The sequence below is a fragment of the Gopherus evgoodei genome, chromosome 1 (genome assembly GCF_007399415.2).
Source record: "Gopherus evgoodei ecotype Sinaloan lineage chromosome 1, rGopEvg1_v1.p, whole genome shotgun sequence".
Classification (NCBI taxonomy): Eukaryota; Metazoa; Chordata; order Testudines; family Testudinidae; genus Gopherus; species Gopherus evgoodei.
In genome coordinates this window covers 118,248,320-118,266,694 of record NC_044322.1, presented here as the reverse complement: position 1 = coordinate 118,266,694, position 18,375 = coordinate 118,248,320, and positions in this window count along the sequence as shown.

Sequence of the window (18,375 nt, the reverse complement as noted above, 5' to 3'; positions counted from 1 at the left end):
CAATGAGGTCAGTGGAAATAATTGCATGAGTAAGTGCAATTCACCGTGAGGGAATTTTGCAGAATGAGGCACTACTTTTGAAACATGCATTACTATATCTGAATACTATTGGTAATCAACAGGATATTACAGATCAGATGGAAGGCTGCCCAAATCAATTCTTATAACCGAACTCCACTATCCTGTGGTCTTGCACTGGATTGAACATACTTATTTAAAATTTTGAGATGCATTTATGTTTAAACATCCTGGGTAGGCGAGACTCTTATGGAATCTTCATTAAGAAATAGAGAGGTTTCTGTTCTATTAAGTAGTAGTCGTGGTGTTCACATTTGTAATGTGTTGAAAATGGGCAGATAAATTACGGATCAGGACCAAACAGAAAGGCAGTTTGTCATTGTATTAAAATTTATCTTCCAGCTGTGGTTCCCTGTATATCTTTAGACTTGGCACAATATTGGATCAAAGTTACTACAATGCCTGGATGCTTTCAGGCAAAGGCTTGCAAACTTTTTTTTTGTTATGCCACAACCTCCCCTCCCTCCCGAATTGGAAGTCACGTAACAGCTTCCCTCTCCTAGATCTTTCCCAGCTGTGGCAGAAAGTGACTCATGCAGGGAAACAGGCAACTCACACCCACAGCAGCAGCAGAACCCATCTGGCTCCATTCCCAAAGGTGCCCACAACAGCCTGGTGCAGAGTGAACCAGGGATCCTTGCCCTCCATCTTACCTGCCCACAGTCTTTCACTCCTGCAAACTCCAGAAGGTTTAAAAATACATGGGACTGTGGATGGCCAGGTCATGGCAACAGCAGGGAGAGTGCAGAAGCAGTCCCCAGTATTTAGCAAATATCTTGGAGAAAAGATGTGCTGTTTACACTATGGCTTTGTTTCAGCAAGATACTTTACTTCAGTGGGACTACTTGGTAAGTTATGCACATGCTGAAGCACTTTTCTGAGTCAGGGCCTTAAAAGGCAGCACAGTTTAGTACATACACTGCTCTACTTGCCAGTCAGAGTCTGTGCCTGCCTTCTCTCCCAGGCAGCTAAATCTCCCCCATGTATATCTCAAGATGACCCCCTCCTCACTCCCTTACAATATCTCAGGATTCAACAGCCTTGCACTATGTGCTGCTGTCACAATTCTTGGGTCAACTCAGCTAAACTGACTCCACTGATTTGTCACTGGGAGTTTTGCAAAATGAGTGGGCAAGAATTTCAGGGTGTTTTCCACGTATTAGATTGTTCCATCTTTTTTGTGGAGTGGATGTTCAAGGTTGGGATCAGAATTAAGATTTAAAACTGGAAAGGGTATCAGTAAGATGACATTCGTTATGAACCATGGGACCATACATTAGAACTTAGTTCCTCCTGTGAAGCTGACCCATCAGGTAGTCCAGTTCCTCTACCGATTACAGTCACTCATTAGGTGTGGTACTTCTTCTGCGGTGATGCCAACACATTCAATATCCTCTGTTACTGTCTTCTGCCAGTTCTTCTTGGCATCCTTTCTTTCTGTTTCCTATCGGTCCTGCTCAGTCAACTCCCTTATGCTCACATTTGTTATTTTGTCTTTCCATTAAATGTCTAACTTCTTCCTCAGTCATCTGTGATGGGCAGCCTCCAATCCTATTTGTTAGCCCTGTCATCGAACAAGTCTCTGCTCTGTACAGTAGCACTCTGAGTACAATCACATGGTAAAATCTGAGTTTTACTTTGGAATGAAGACCTCTGTTTGACCAGATGTTATTCATCCTTCCAAAAATGGTGCTTGCTTTTTCTAATCTCTCATGAATATTTATTGTGGCCACTTTCAAACATCATCCCACTCCCCAGATAATAGAACTCAACCTGTTCCATTTCTTTTCTATCCGCGTACAGCTTTGCATCTGCTATCTAGTTTCCTACTGTCATAATATTGGTTTTGCCTGCATTTACTTTCAATCCAATTGCAGCTGCTTCCTATTGTACTTCTGATGTAAGGGCAATCATTCTATTCCACATAATACCTAGGAAAGCCATACTTAGTAACTCTTCCATTGTTTGCAATAGTGCTGGTCCCAAGCCTGGATAAAAAAAAGTAAGATTCTGCAGTCGGGTTTGCAACCCTCAGGTAAAACCTTATTCCAATAGAAACAGTTCAGTTAAACCAAAAATTGAGGATGGTAGATGCAGATAGAGCTCAACCCAAGCATGACAGATCTCAGCTTCGTTTTGCCTTTCACAGAGCTCTTGAGTCACCAAAACCTGAAGACCCAATTTATAATGAAAGTAGGCACATGAAATATATATACTTTGCATAGTACAGGAAAGCTGGCACGGTTTCATGGGAAACGAAAAACAGACACCAACTTCCTGACAGATGTGCTGGCTTTTTTGGATCCCATTCTTAGGCACCTCTCCCTCTCCTCATTCATTGGGAGTTGGGGTCTAAACCCAAATAAATCCATTTTACCCTGCATAAAGCTTATGCCGGGTAAACTCATAAATTGTTCGCCCTTTATAACACTGATAAAGAGATATGCACAGTTGTTTGCTCCCCCAGGTATTAATACATACTCTGAGTTAATTAATAAGTAAAAAGTGATTTTATTAAATACAGAAAGTAGGATTTAAGTGGTTCCAAGTAGTAACAGACAGAACAAAGTAAGTCACCAAGCAAGATAATATAAAATGAGCAAATCTATGTCTAATCAGACTAAATACAGATAAGATCCTCGCCGGTTCCAGAATGCTCCCTTTTACAGGCTACTCTCCTTTTAGCCTGGGTCCAGCAATCACTCACACTCCCTGTACTTACTGTCCTTTGTTCCAGTTTTCTTTAAGTATCCTGGGGGGACGGAGAGGCTCCTTCTTTAGCCATCTGAAGACAAAATGGAGGGGTCTCTTTCGGGTTTAAATAGACTCTCTCTTGTGCGTGGAGACCCCCTTCCTCACTCCTATGCAAAGTCCAGCTCCAAGATGGAGTTCTGGAGTCACCTGGGCAAGTCATATGTCTATGCATGACTCAGCCCTTGGCTACACTGGCGCTTTACAGCACTGCAACTTTCTCGCTCAGGGTATGGCTACACTTGCAGCTGAACAGCGCTGCCACGGGAGCGCTCCCACAGCAGCGCTTTGAAGTGCGAGTGTGGTCAGGGTGCCAGTGCTGGGAGAGAGCTCTCCCAGCGCTGCACGTACTCCACCTCCCCGTGGGGATTAGCTTGCAGTGCTGGGAGCCGCACTCCCAGCACTGGGGCACTGTTTACACTGGTGCTTTACAGTGCTGTAACTTGCTGCTCTCAGGGGTGTTTTTTTTTCACACCCCTGAGCGCAGCAAGTTACAGCGCTGTAAAGCGCCAGTGTAAACAGTGCCCCAGTGCTGGGAGCGGGACTCCCAGCTCTGTAAGCTAAACCCCACGGGGAGGTGGAGTACCTGCAGCGCTAGAAGAGCTCTCTCCCAGCGCTGGCGCCAAGACCACACTCACACTTCGAAGTGCTGCCGCGGGAGTGCTCCCACGGCAGCGCTTTGAAGTTGCAAGTGCAGTCATACCCTCAGGCTTTACAGGCAGAAGCCATTGTCTACATGGTATCTTGTATGTCTCCAGGAAGACTTCTTATGTGGATTGGAGCCTTCCAAGCTCTTTTGTCTGTTAAGTGCTTCCGGACTGAGCACCTAATTTGCACATTCCTTTCCCAAGAAGTGACCAAATGTTCTAACTAAGGCTACTTAGAAATCAAGCAATTATACAGCCAATGTTCATAACTCTGAACACACAAATGGTGCCTGCATACAACTAGGATGAACATAACCAGTAGATCATAACCTTTAGATAGATATGTTACACAGCATATGTAGCAAAACCCTATTCCAGTATTATCATACATACATTTATGAGCACCCTCACCCCATAAAGCCTTATGGGGTACACTGTCACAATGATAAATAATAATGAATACATAGTGTGTAATAAACATGTCACAAAAGCAAATTTTATATTTCCAAGATCACTGCTTTTATAATTTATACTCAGGTAAAGGAGAAAATCTCTGGAAATATTCATTTTTAAGAGGGGGTTCACGAGACTTGACATTTTAGTGAAAGGGGCTCACAGGTTGTTAAAGTTTGGGAACCACTGTGCTAGCGTATTTCAAAGAGATTTTTTTTTAACATTTAACTTTTTTTTAAATAGCAAAATTTCCCCTCTGCAGTTGTTCTCATAAATGGCTAACCATTTCTTCTGGAAAAAAAACAAAAACACACCAATCTGAGGCAAGGACAAAAATCCAGCATGGAAAATTTTAGCCTGAATATTTGAAAATTTGGCAAATTTATAAGCAACTGAAAACAGAGGGTTATCATCAATATTGTTAGGCAACTGTTTGTATAAGCACTACCAGCACCGCATATATTTATGAATCAGAATAATTTGACATCTTATACATGGACCAGATTCTCAGCTGCAGCAAATCAACATCATTACCTTGACTTGAAGTCAAAGAGCTACATTGATTTACACCAAATGAGGCTCTGACTCAGAAAATTTGAAAGGACAGATACATAATCAAGTCATCTCATTCCCAGATAGATGAACTCTGCTACCACGTAATAAGCTATTTTGGCACTTCCGTTTTATCTGTCAGTGATTATTTGGCCTAATACTTGCAAATGTAATGCATTAAGTCTGACAAGAATTAACTTACATTTTAGCAAATATTAGGAGCTTCTTCATATTCCCTCCGTTAAAGGTATTTTTACTTTGATATTGCTTAAAGCAGTCATAGTCTTTGTTCTTTATAAATGATAAAGCATTGGTAATTCTGGGTTTTAGAACACTGCAATATGGAGAGATTGTATCTTAACATCTCTATTAAGATAAAGATACAGAAACATGACAGAGAGTGAACAATCCAGTTTTATCTCCAAGTCTCCATCACATTAGGAGAAACCGCATGGGAGAAGATTATGCAAAAAAACCTTCCTCTGCTGCAGTTTGGAAACACATGTGTTTATACCAAAGCAATCAGTGCTGTTAAGAGAACTTTCTATGGTTATTCTAGATACTATTTCATAGGCAAAATTGATACTTTAATTACAGTGTAATAAGATTCTGATTTTATTCCGGTCTGCCTCATAAGACATTTCTATAAGCAAGATGCCGCACATTAAGAGTTGTTTCTTGTACAATTTAAATAACTGCACAAACTCTATCCCTCACAGCTATCTCATGATACCTAAACTGTTGTTAGTTCTAAATGCAAGTGGCAATGAAACAGTATGAACCAAACAAGAATTCTATTTCCAGAAAAAAAGTAGTAATTCGAGGGAAGCAACAGTCTCCCTGAGCTATTATTCTCCCCACAGACAGAATCTGTCATTTCTTCTATATAGTGTAAATCGTACACAAAATCCCGTGTCTTTCCACTTGCTAGGCCAAAAGAGAGTAGAAAATGAACATTTACCTGTGAGCTATGCTTTTATGCACATATGTGTACACACACATGCATACTTTCACTATATAATGTATTCATTATGAGCCTCATTCTGCCTACCTTACTCAGATTGAGAAGGATCTTACTCTGTAAGTAGTCCCGCTGAAGTGAAGCAGAGTAAGGTGCTGTTCAAAATGATTGAGGGTGGCAGAATCAGGCTATATTTACAAATCTACCTTTATCTCAATCTTCAAGTGGTTAATTTAGCTCTGTATCATTGAATTAAATATAAATTATCTGCTAACCATAGAATCAAAGAATATTAGGGTTTGAAGAGACCTCAGGAGGTCATCTAGTCCAATCCCCTGCTCAAAGCAGGAACAACACCTACTAAATCATCCCAACCAGGGCTTAGTCAAGCCAGATTAAAGACCTCTAAGGTTGGAGATTCCACCACCTCCCTAGGTAACCCATTCCAGTGCTTCACCACCCTCCTAGTGAAATAGGGTTTCCTAATATACAGCCTAGACCACCCCCACTTCAACTTGAGACCATTGCTTCTTGTTCTGTCATCTGCCACCACTAAGAACAGCTGAACTCCATCCTCTTTGGAACCCACCTTCAGGTAGTTGAAGGTTGCTATCAAATCCCCCCTCATTCTTCTCTTCTGCAGACTAAATAACCACAGTTCCTTCAGCCTCTCCTCGTAAGTCATGCTCCAACTCCCTAATCATTTTCGTTGCCCTCTGCTGGACTCTCTCCAACTTGTCCACATCCCTTCTGTAGTGGGGGGACCAAAACTGGATGCAGTACTCCAGGTGTGGCCTCACCAGTGCCAAATAGAGGGGAATAATTACTTCCCTCGGACTCAAAAGCATCTTGGGAGCAATTCCATCCTTTCCCCGCCCCCACGTTAACAAAAGTCTGTCTAACATGCAAATCCTAATTTTTTACACTAATCCAGTTGAATTCTTAAAGAAGAAAATCATAGCTTAACATAAACCAGTAGATGTAATAAATAATGAACCGCACTAACAGCTTAACATCATAAGGAAACAGATGGAAAACTTCCCTCCAGAGATCATTGCATCTATATTAGAGAATGAGTTTCTGGACGTGCACAGGGTGAACAGTTCAAGTCTGAATTACAATGAGGTTTGTAACACTTTTTTATTATAAATATAAGGATTTCATGTCTTCCTTTTGGGACATACTGCTATTATAGCATTCATCTGTTTCACCAAAGACATGAAAAGCAAATGCAAAACCTCAAGCTGCTAAAGCATGCAGAGATCAAATCAAATAGAGATTTCATTCTGCGAGTACCTCCATTGGTTTTATAGTATATAGTAGTGCTACAATGCCATCATCTGTCCAGGAAAAGAAACAGAATGAAAGTTGTAAGCTCACTCTTTGCTGGAAACATTTCTCTAAAAAAGTAACTGAGACCTCATTAGAACAAAGACTATCATATATTTAGATAATTCTAAAGGAGTGTGCCCAATCAGCTTCTCTAATTACATTTCGCTTAGCATATTTATCAAGTAATCAAAAGTTCCTTACCGTTAGAAATAGATAAAGTTGAGGCATCCATAGTATCTGAGCTACATTTATCAATATTCAGTTTGAATAAAACTGTTTTTGGAAAAGTGACCCACATTCATCTTTTGGTTTGCATTTCATAGAGAGTTGTTCATAGAATATCAGGATCGGAAGGGATCTCAGGGAGGTCATCTAATCCAACCCCTGCTCAAAGCAGGACCAATCCCCTGACAGATTTTTGCCTCAGATCCCTAAATGGCCCCCTCAAAGATTGAACTCACAACGCTGGGTTTAGCAGGCCAATGCACAAACCACTTGTTTTGCACTGTATATGCAAAAACACAAACACTCACAGCAGTTCATGAGAAGCAGCCCCCATTGTAACAACATACACCAGGATTCTGTAATCAGTCCCACATTGATGAACAAATGCCTGAACTCACTCAGAGCTCCTTCTTCAATGGGGGAGGGGCGGATGGCTGTGAGAGTGCAAGATTCCACAGTGCAGATCCAATTGCACTACCAGAGCCGTACTTCACCACTCCCTCACCCCGTCTCCCAGGGATTTCAAAGCGTTTTGCAAATACCAGTCTATAGATAGAATCCTTAAAATGCCCATCATGGCAATTACTAGTTGCCATTTAGGTAATCAAGTATTACAAGGAATTTGGCCAAAATATTAGTGAAATTCAGCCTGGGAACACCTCTGTGAAGATAGGTATTGTTTTCCCCATTTTACTGACAAGTACAGAAGTTAAGTGTTTTGCTCCAGGTCAGAGCCAGCTCTTCCATTTTTGCCACCCCAAGCGAAGGAAGAAAAAAAGCTACTTGGACTGCCGCTCAAACTGCAGAAGCAAGAAAGGATGGAATGCTGCCCCTTAGCATGTGCCGCCCCAGGCATGTGCTTCCTCTGCTGATGCCTGGAGCCGCCCTGCTCCAGGTCTCCCAACTAAATTTTGGCAGAACACAGCCCAGACAGGCTGACTTCCAATCCTGTATGCTAACCATTAGACAATGTTGCCTGCACTATAGGGCTAGTGAGGAGACCATAGCTTTCATTTCTTACTCTCAACGTGCAGACAGACACCATTAGTGATATATTGATATGAGTAAATCTTGGGGGCTACTTTGGGGTCAGCCAGAGCACCTTTGATTAATATGCATGGAAGGGAATGATTCTTGTGAAAAACTTGTTAGGCTTAGAAACACTTAGCCTCCATTACACTATACACAGTGTGATAGACCCAGGCCAGTTGGGAACAGCAGAGTAGTAGAAGGGAGATATACTGGCCACCGGATAAGCAGTTTTATGTTCCCTGAGTGACCAGAGCAGGGGCTGCTCCAGGCTAATGAGAACACCCGCCTCCAATTAACCTGCTAAGAGTCAGGTGAGGATGTTAAGCACCTGACTCTAATTAAGGCCCCTCTGATGCTATGAAAGGGTTCACTCCAGTCAGGCCAGGGGAGAGGATGTGCTTGCGCAGAACTGGGAGCAAGAGGTGTGCAAGAAGCTGAGAGTGAGTAGGCATACTGCTGGAGGACTGAGAAGTACAAGCATTGTCAGACATCAGGAGGAAGGTCCGGTGGTGAGGACAAAGAAGGTGTTGGGAGGAGGCCATGGGGAGATAGGGAGTTGTAGCTGTCACGCAACTGTACTAGGTTGCACTCTAGACAGCTGCAGTCCACAAGACCCTGGGCTGGAACCCAGAGTAGAGGGTGGGCCCGGGTTCCCCCCAAACCTCCCAACTCCTGATCAAACACAGGAGGAATTGACTTGGACTGTGGGTTCTACCAGAGGGGAAGGTCTCTGGGCTGTTTCCCAACCCACAGGGTGAATCTGGGAGGCGAGCAAATCCGCCAATAAGCGCAGGACCCACCAAGGTAGCGGAGGAACTTTGTCACAACAGAAAGAAATTACGTGCTTCCAAACTCAAGAGTTTATTAACGTAAACTGAAGATGTCTAGTTTGGGAGTGTATGAGGCATAACAGAATTATTTCAATTGCTGGAACACTTAATAATTTTACACTCTTCAGCCTGACAATGAATCATACAACTCTGCTGTACAGGACTGTGATTTAAACATATTGAACTGATTTAAAGGATTGCTTCCAAATTGTAATTACAATACATTAAAAACTAAGAGCAAGGAGTGCTGCAGCAAAATATTGACTTCAAAAACTGGAATGAAAAGACAAATTAACCTCCCAAGAGGGAAAAAAAAGGCCATATTGTCTGTCTCTCTTCCTTTCACACAATCAAATGTATTCAGAAATGTGAGGTTATGATGTTATGGACAATGCCCAATGTTCCTATAGCCAGGTAAGTGGATATACTATTTCTCTTCCTACTTGTCAGGAAGAGCTGCCAGTTGCTCTCCATTGAAGATCTAAGGCCTGAAGACTCAGACTCATAGACTCTAGGACTGGAAGGGACCTCGAGAGGTCATCGAGTCCAGTCCCCTGCCCTCATGGCAGGACCAAATACTGTCTAGACCATCCCTAATAGAGATTTATCTAACCTACTCTTAAATATCTCTAGAGATGGAGATTCCACAACTTCCCTAGGCAATCTATTCCAGTGTTTAACTACCCTGACAGTTAGGAACTTTTTCCTAATGTCCAACCTAAATCTCCCTTGCTGCAGTTTAAGCCCATTGCTTCTTGTTCTATCATTGGAGGCTAAGGTGAACAAGTTTTCTCCCTCCTCCTGATGACACCCTTTTAGATACCTGAAAACTGCTATCATGTCCCCTCTCAGTCTTCTCTTTTCCAAACTAAACAAACCCAATTCCTTCAGCCTTCCTTCATAGGTCATGTTCTCAAGACCTTTAATCATTCTTGTTGCTCTTCTCTGGACCCTGGATGTTCTGCACCAAAAGCTTAAACTAAAGACTCCCAGTGATTTCAATGCGTTTTGGATTCACCCCCATGGAGAGTTTCCAGGATCAGTCTCAAGATTCTTGCCTAGCAGGATCACTGATGGGCATATTTGCACCCTCTTGGGGTTCTGTCCTGCCACTGATATGTAGAGAACACACCCTGTAACTAATTTTCCATTGTGTATCATTTGTGCATAATGTACCAAACAGAGTTAACTAGAATCTTTTATTTTTTTCCTACTAGCTTCCTTATGCTCATCAGTGAGGTTTTTTACACGTGGTTCTAGTTTATAGCAATGACTTATTTAATAATTGATAAGCTAGCTTTGGAACTCAGATATATATTTGTACTTTTACTGAGATGGTCAATAATGAGATAGAATGGAACAGAATGTATAGAATATGTAACAACCCTTCGACCACCCCGCCACAGCCCATCATAAGAATGAAAAAAAAAATAGAAACTTACTTTTGGGAAAGATGTTTTTTTTTCCCTATCTTTTCTGTGTTGGCCAACAAATTTGTTTGTTCAATTTTTTCCTTTCATTTCTACTGAGGACATCACCTACTTTAGATACATTTATAATTCTGGATTCCTGGGTTTTCGAGGAGAAGTGGAAGAAGGCAACACTAGGGAATTTTTTCATACACTCTAGCTGGGGGTTGATTTTTTCTTTCCCAGTAAGTTTGGGGTTTTGTAAGGAACAACAGAACAGAGCTCCACTTTGTTTTGTTCATTTCCTCTTATTCCTTCTTTGAGGATATCGTACCCTGGAGTTGCTGATCTGTTGTGCATTAGAATTAAATGCCTTTAAAAGTGGAGGACTTGTGTTTGTAACCTTGGTAGCACCTTGACAGCTAAGACAGAGAATGCCAATAAAAGATTTCTGAGAAACAAGGAAAACCTTTGAAGGCTGGACCAAACCCTTAGATCAGATGAAGGGATATTGGAAAGAACATCTTTAAGCAGATCTTTGTATAACCTTATATATTGATAAAACAGGGTCTAAGTATCTGTTTATAGGGGGGTATGTACTGCATAGTTTGCAGAAAAATTAAGTGTCGAACTTCATATTAGATATTGGTTAAGTGGAATGGAAGAATGGGAGGGGTAAGGTGAAAGCTGTGGTCAGATGACCAGTTTCTCTCTGGTTTAGAGCACAAGGCCTGATTCTCCATTGTCATATATAAAGATACCAAGAGGGGTAGAAAATAAAGATCTGCTCCCCTCCCTCTTGAAAGAGAGAAAAGCCGCAAAAAAGTTAGAAGGGGTAACCCATAAGGGATGGAGGGTTCACATTTTTCTTTAAAGTAAGGAAAAGCCAGAGAAATTAAATGCAACACTGAGATTCTGTATTTTAACATGAAGTCGGGAAGTGGAAGAGTAAAGGGTTGTGCAGTATCACTTACTCACATGATTCATCTATAACATTTCTGATCACTATTTTATAATTTCATGTCTCCCTTGATATACACTATGGGCAATGGGAATTAATATTGCTATGAGAACTTGAACTTTCACACTTCCGGCCTTTCCCCCCATTTCAATTCATAACCTTCAGGTTGCATTAACATAGTCTTTTGCATTTCATTTATTTAAAGATTTCCATTGTATTTGATTTGTCAAGCAACTCATTTAATATTGACTATTTCAACTTCAAGTGAAAGCATTTGGGTAAGCACTGACCTACATAGTGCTTAATACACAGTAGCGGATGTTTATCCTAGAAAAATATTCTGACCCACTTTCAAACTGTAATAATACAGATATGATTTGTTGAATACGTGCTTGTGTTGGCTTTGTAGATAAGTCATTAGCCTTTTACTGAGTCCTCTGGACTTGAGTCAATCAAAACTGTTTAGCAACCTTTGAGTCACAAATATTCCATATGTTTATTAATAAAAACACTAATCTTTAGTGCTTATAAAGTCCTCCATTTTGAAAGCTCTTTTATAGGACTAGCTTCTGTACACACATGCTCAAAACATTAATGAAACCACTCAACGCCCTGTTCTTATTTAGTGAGGCCCAGGTTAGGAACAGGACCCCATTTTAAAAACTAAATTCTACAAACATAAAGTGCTTCATTCAGTGTCCAAATCCTGCAATTTTGCAATCCTACAAAAAACTGCCATCCCCCTGGCTCCTACCACAAACAAATACAACATTGTTCTGTCTTCTCTGTGTTTCAGAATAAATCCATGATGGAAATCCATACTGCAAGCAATGACTGGCATTGCAGGATGTGCAATGCTGCTGTATTGGGGTGCATGTGTAACACACACACCACCTGGGTGTGGTGCTCTGTCCCATCTAGAGGCACCAAGACCACTTAGAGATAAATGAGTCCAATCTACAGCCTTAGTTAATGGCCAGTTGGCTTTTAGCTCAGGCACTAAGCTCCAGAGGCCCCAGGTTTGATCCTGCCCGCTGATGACCAGGGTCTGTCAGTGTTACATAGGTGCACTATGCACCACAGTGCTATGTCGCATTGCAGAGACACAGGGGTTGGGAAGAAATAGGGGTGTAGCTGATGCTCATCTATCTATGCAAATCCAGGTCCTATTGCAGCACATGGGGTGTAGTAACAGCAGCAAAGTGGGTGTCCAGAGTTGCACTGCTACATACAATCTGGTGTGTGCAATGGGGGTGGACAGACAGGCCCTTTGAATTTTCTCAGAGGAAGTTGTCAGAGGTAGATGATTGCCCTGTAAGCAGCAGTGTTGATGGACCCATCCACCAAAAGAGGGTCAGCAAACACCACATCAAGGCACACAGCCAGAGAGGTTAGGAATTTCAACCCCCCAATCCACTCCACCAGCAGCTTCAGCCTAACAAACTTCTTTTGGTTCTGTCACAACCCAAACACCAGCTCTTCTCTTCTTTTTCTCCGAGGCTCTCTGAATGTCACTGCTCTCCAGTCACGTGCCTGCTGTGACATACTGCATTACTTCCACACTCACTGCGTTGCTAGCGGCTCTGGAATCATGTGTCACGAGTGCTTTATTAACTCAGATTTCCTCAGGGATTGACTCACACCCGCATGATGTCTCTACAGGCTACATTTTGCACAGGAATCTGAGTTACAGGTAGCTGAGCAGTGGGTGGGGGGAGGAGGAAGCACATATTCTATGAGAAGAGGCCTTCCTGTTGAGCACGTAGTTTGAATTGCTTGTGTGCACCACTTATCCCCCTATTCTTAAAAAATAAATTATACTCAAGAAATTTGCTGTCAATGCCCTCTTTCAGACAGTAGCAATGAGTAGGATAAAACCCCAAATTGTGTGTCAAGACACATTCCTTGAGTTACCGATTTAGTAATAGTAATACCTAGCTCTTATGGAGCACTTTTTAATTTTCCAGTTGCTGCATGGAGATCAGTCGGTTAGATGTAGATAAACAAGCCCTAAAAAACTTTCTGAAGGAAGGACTGGCAAATGCCAGCACCTCAACAAAAGCACAAAAGCTACCACTTGACCCTCAGAAGCACAGGTGTATTTCCTTGGGTCAAATTCACTTCCATGCAAATGCCAGCACAAGTTCTCTATACCACTGGGGCATAAATGGGTCTTCAGTGGGGCATAAACCTTATGCTGGTCCTCTGCTCCGCAGCAGAGGGGTCATTTTCACCTTTTGTTGCTAAACACATATAGATCTGAGGACAAACATCAAGCCCTGAGACACTAAGAGTATGTCTACACTTCAGAAAAACATCCACAGCTGCCCTGGATTAGCCGACTTGGGCTGAGGACCTATCAAATTTCAGTATAGATGTTTGGGAAATTAAAAATACATAATATATGTGAATACAATCTTAAAGTTATGAATTTAAATGCTCAAAGGCCAAGCAATGGAATAAAGATAACTGTTGATTGTAATGTTGTCACCCATGTTATAGAAGCAGGATATTTTATGATATATACTGTGACAAAGTTCCTCCTCTACCTGGGTGGGTTCTGCTCTTATTGGCAGATTTGCTCACCTCAGTGATCTTCCCACAGTCTGGATCAACTCCTCCTGTGTCTGATCAGGAGTTGGGAGGTTTGGGGGGAACCTGGGCCCACCCTCTATTCCGGGTTCCAGCCCAGGGCCCTGTGGATTGCAGCTGTCTATAGTGCCTCTTGTAACAGCTGCATGACAGCTACAACTCCCTGGGCTACTTCCCTATGGCCTCCTCCAAAAACCTTCTTTATCCTCACCACAGGACCTTCCTCCTGGTGTCTGATGATGCTTGTACTTCTTCTCACTCTCAGTTCCTTGTGCCTCTTGCTCCCAGCTCTTCACATGCACTTCCTCTCCTCTGGCTCCTCCCCACCTGACTGGGAGTGAGCTCCTTTTTAAACCCAGGTGCCCTGATCAGCCTGCCTTGATTGGCTGCAGGTGTTCTAATCAGCCTGTCTGCCTTAATTGGTTCTAGCAGGTTCCTGATTACTCTAGTGCAGCCCCTGCTCTGGTCACTCAGGGAACAGAAAACTGCTCATCCAGTGACCAGTATATTTGCCCTCTACCAGACTCCTGTACCACACTGGTCTGGGTCTGTCACAATACATAATAACACCAACATGTCTTACATTAAATTGCACATTTAAAAAGGACTAGGCAATCCAATGTGTGTCATGTGACTGAATTAAGTGATCTGAGAGCACCTCAGCATCTTCATTACCTGGCCTTGAGTGGGGAGCTCCACACGGGCTGACTACTGTGTCTGTGAGAAGCCTCATTGACTTCAAAGGAAGGCAGTGGCGGAGATTATATCCAACTTCATTTAAGCCCCATGCAGCCACAAAAGTCAGGCCCAGATTAGTAAATGTATTTAGGTATTTTTACTTTTGTGGATCTTGGCCTAAGAGCTCATTGCTGAAGACTTATGCACTTGCTTAGCTTTACAAACATGAGTAGTCGCCCTGAAGCACCGGAGTTACTCACACTCACAAGTTTTTGCAGGATCTGGGCCTAACTGACTTCTACAGAGGAAACAGTGACAGTTGCTATGCCCAAAAACCCAGCTCCCAAACTCATGGAAGTCAGTAGGATGTGGATCAGGTCTATAGTGCTGTCAAATCCACAAAATAAAATGAGACAATTTTCCCCTAATTTCTTTCATTTATAGTAATCTTAGCTGGTGTCATCTGTAAGTAGCTAAACTAACTTCAGAAAGGAGTGATTTTTAAAAAAAAGTTGGAGTCTTTTTAATGTTACTTTTTGCAGTTTTGCTATATACCCACTTCCTTTAATTAGTTATCAGTGTTTTATAACAGCTGAATTCTCTTTTCTTAATTTAATTTGTGCAGGAGAGGTAATCAATTTTCCTGGGCTGGTTTTCAGCATGAATGGCATTGTGGGCCAACAGTTAAAATGTGGATGTTTCTGACATGGTATTTTCCATGCTTCGTAACTATAAATCAAAAACTCTTAGGCCATTTTCAAAGATGACTTTTGTGACTGGACTTCCATATATAGCAAACTTGGGGTTATCTTTTAGAAATATGAATGTCATTAAATCATAACTGGCAGAAACCTGTCTTTGTTCCTTTTTTGTAAGGAAAAAAAATCCCTGCAAGAGTGTCATTTAAATTTTGTAAGGCCTTATTACCGCACTTCACTACACAGCAGGATGAATGAAGAGAGCTGTGCAAACATTGCAGATCTTTTCTTTATTACAGCCATAGCCGCTCCCCTGAGACTTTATTAATGTCCATGGTTCTTGTAAAGAGACAGCATAAACTGGAATCTCATTGCTATTCAGATCAGCAGCCTTGCTCAGGCTCTGTGAATCAACACATTAGTAAATACATAAAGGGCTCTTGCTGTGGGCTGAACAAGTTCCTAGGGCCTCAGTCATGAAAAGATAATGGTGGCATCATTGTCAGAATTTTGTGGAAACTGTGCCGAGTCAAATAAATAAATAAAAGCAGGGGATGTGTTTTTCCTCTGTAATTGATTATTTATCACTATTCAGCAAACCTCTCTGTTCTTGTATATGGTATTTACCCATCATTTATAGCACACTGGACTGTGTAACATGAAAAGAAAATATAAGATGCTAAAATATATGCCTTTTAAGTAAGCATTTAGGGGTACATCTTGTTCCCTGTGCCAAGCCCCAGTGTGGTGCTGTGTGGCTTCATTTGAAGTGGGGAGAAAAGGAATCCTGTGCAGAATGACCCATGGTCCTTAGTTATTTCCTTCTTAGGGGGCGTGAGAAGAGAAACAGGATGGGGGAATCAGCACTTGCAGGTATTTGGAAGGCAAAAAAGGAAGCTAGCCTGCATAAGTGAAAGAAGCCTTTAAGCACCTTTAAATAACACCCAACGTTCTGCAAGAATGGAGTGATAACATCAAAAAATAGGACCAACATGAGAATGGAAATTTTTCATATTTATAAAATCTCTTGATTTCCAGTGGTGCTGAGCAGAACCAATGGAAGCTGCAGAAGTTCTGTAAATCAGCCCCCAAACACTGTTCCAACAGCCAACCCATATTTGCTGTGTGTGGGAAACAGCAGCATTTCCATAAAGGGCCCATTTGGCCACACAAACTCGAAGACCAGGAAATATTTGCTGTCTGGTGCATCCACAAACAGATAAGTGTCATCTTAAGATAAGTCAATTAAGTCCCTTGACAGCAAAAGAGGAAAAGGATGGTTAGAGGTGAAGATTTGGACAAAGAAATCCAGGCAAGATAGGAAAATCAGTGCTCACACAGGAAGATTAATAGAAGACAGCTATATAGGGAAACACAAGGAGAATGTAAAATATCTCGCAGCCACTGCAGACTTAAAGTCCACTCAGCTCCCAAATAGGCAGTAACATCACAGTCAGCTACTGGCCACATATAAGAACAGTTCTCCAAAAATAAACAGACATGGCAACAAAAAAGTAGCACACAGCTCCATTGAACCAAGCCGTAGGTGACCAGGAGCTGTTACTATAGCATGAAGAGTAAACGTGTTGGGAAATCACATAAACCTCAGAGGGCAAACACAAAAACTGCAGTCACCCACAGTCATCAGAAGTTTATCTGCAGATATGGTGCATGCAACACTGCAACATACATGAGCATAGAGTCACAGTGTCCCCCAACATATGTGAGCGTGCAATTCAAAAATAAAATACCATGAACTGAAATCAGCTTATAGGGGCACATGTTGTATCCCCCTGTACTGACCAACCTCAGGCTTTCCCCATTCTGTATGCTGTTCTGCCCAGCATTAAATCAATTATCATGAATATTTATATGATGTCAATGGTGTGCCTCTAATTCCTGGCATCCACAGTTGTCAGGAAAGGCTAGAATGTTTTGTCTATGTTGTGAACAGCTGATCTGACACATGGACCCTGATTTCCAGACAGTGTCAGATGTAGGGTCACTGTTAGTCATGTGGCTTCCATAAAGAATGAGATACATGACAGAAGTTCTATTTCTTATGGTTAGCATGGGTGGGCTGTGACTATGAATCCCAGCATGGACAGCAAGTCTTGTTTACCTAACTTCTATGGGAGGAGAGCTAACCTATGGACTTCGAGGGCACCATTGCCAACAATATTTCTGCATGGTTTTATATACGGCATTCACGGACCCTTGCACAATCCGAAGAGTAACACTGCCTAACACTCACGCACTTGCCTTATTACAGTTACCTGGTTTCATAAAACTGAGAACAGTACCTACTGACCAAGTCGCCCAACTTGACTCTGAAGCTCCTCTACCTGGGGCCCTAATTTGTCAATGCCCAGGACTTCTGTCCCCTACTCATTCTGGATCAAGAGTCATCAAACCCTGTACCTGCAATTGTTCACCAGGCCTTGGGCTAGGAATACACTGCACTCCCCCTTTGCCTCGAACTCTGTCTTCCATAAAACACAGAGGCACATTTCTGCATGGATTCGAGGTATATCTCAGTAATATACACCTTTTTCTCCACCTAAAATGAACACTTAAAGTTTAGTGAGTATTTTTAGCTCATGGAATAAGCTCATCAGCCAGCTAGGCTTGACTGTTCACAATAGTCTCTCTCACCAAAAGAAGCTGGTCCAAAAAAAGATATTTCCTTACCCACCTTGTCCCACAATAGTGTGGTCTGTCTGGAAAGGGATTTCTACAATGCTCTTGCAGCTCCAGAGGAGAGACTCTTGACTAATGTAGAAGATTCAAGACATGTACGGAGTTGTCAGTATACAACATTTTAAAACACACATGCTCCACAGTTTACTTGAAAATGTATACTTCTTCCCCCGTGAGTTAACCTAGCCGTTTTCCTTGATTAGTACAGAACAAATTTAGAAAAACCTCTAGGTGAATTCTGGGAGACAGAAATTTGCATAATACCTAAAACAAAATCAATTTTTTGTGCCTTGTGGCAAACATATATTCTACAAGAGATTTGATTGCATCTAGATGTAACTAAAAGAAACGATAAATATGTGACAGTACATATTTTCATTTATGTATCCTAAGCATGAAATACTATTACAAGTTGGTCTTTTATGTTTTGGGGATCTTATTACCTACCAGCGAGAAACATAGATATCAAAGAACAG